Source organism: Octopus bimaculoides, chromosome 12 (assembly GCF_001194135.2).
Source record: "Octopus bimaculoides isolate UCB-OBI-ISO-001 chromosome 12, ASM119413v2, whole genome shotgun sequence".
NCBI lineage: Eukaryota > Metazoa > Mollusca > Cephalopoda > Octopoda > Octopodidae > Octopus > Octopus bimaculoides.
Genome location: NC_068992.1, coordinates 38,092,703 through 38,094,037, shown reverse-complemented (window position 1 = coordinate 38,094,037; position 1,335 = coordinate 38,092,703). Strand labels below are relative to the sequence as shown.

Below are 1,335 nucleotides of genomic sequence, written 5' to 3'. Positions count from 1 at the left end.
TATATATATATATATATATATATCATCACCATCATCATCATCATCATTAGTTAACATACATTGTCCATGCTGGCATAGGTTGAGCAGTGTGACCAGAGCTGGCAAGCTGGTGGGGCTGCACTTGACTCCAGTCTGATTTGGCATGATTTCTATGGCTGGATGCCCTTCCTAATGCCAACCACTTTGCAGAGTGTGCTGGGTGCTTTTATGTGGCACTGCACAAGCGCTTTCAAGTGTCCCTGCACAGGTGATTTTAAATGTCACCATATGGGTGCTTTTATGTAGCACCACTACCAGAAGGATTGGTTTTAACAGTTCCATTGTGGGTTATGGGTTTTCTTGAGTACAGCCAGGCACCAGGTATCTATATATATAGATATGCAAATGGCACCCATGCTAGTGGCATGTAAAAGCACTCATTACAATCTCAGAGTGGTTGGCATTAGGAAGGGCATCCAGTGTACCAGCCCAGTCAAACCGTCCAACCCATGAACAACGGACATTGAATGGTGATGATGATGATTCAAAGAACAAACAATTAAAAAACAGAAGAAAAAGGTAAAAAATGAACGTAAGGACATGCACAAGCAATATATTAATTTAACACTTGGTGAAAGGAGAAAGTTGTTAATGTTTCAAGCATAGCTCTTTGTCAGGAAGAGGAGAATCCACAGAGAGAGAAGGAAATATAAGGAAAATTCACCAACAATCCATGTGCAGTTACATTTCTGAAGTGACCGGAAATGGAAGGAGAAGGAGAAAGTAGTTTCTGAGACAGGAGAGTGTGAAGAATGTCAGTGTGTGTATGTGTATGTGGCAGTAACTGCATGATCATCTTCACACTCTCCTGTCCCAGAAACCACTTTCTCCTTCTCCTTCCACTTCCAGTCACTTCAGAAATGTAACTACACGTGGACTGCTGGTGATTTTTCCTGACTTTTCCTTATATTTCCTTCTTTCTCCTTGGACTTTCCCCTTTCCAACAAAGAGCTATGCTCAAAACATTAACAACTCTCTCCTTTCACTGAGCATCAAATTAGTGTATTGCTTGTGCACTTCCTCACATTCGTTTTTTTTACCTTTTTTTTCCTCTCTTTTTTTAATTGTTTGTTCTCTGAATTGACTATTTACTGCACACTCACATGGAATGGCCTCATCCTTCCAACTGTTTGGAGTACCTGATTCATAGATTTCTCTCTACCATTGGATTACGTCACCTTTTTATTCATTCGGAATACACCATTTCTGCACCTTTGATTGTGAATCATTATATATATATATACATATATATATATATATATATTTTTTATACCTCATAATTACCTCCAGACATAT

At 39.1% G+C, this 1,335-nt stretch overlaps 1 protein-coding gene across 5 annotated transcripts in view; it reads left to right on the top strand.

The window, feature by feature from the left end:
* LOC106867528 (zinc finger MYND domain-containing protein 15) overlaps positions 1 to 1,335 on the top strand; it is a 61,240-nt gene that overhangs the window by 43,470 nt on the left and 16,435 nt on the right. The gene's annotated exons all lie outside the window — the stretch shown is intronic.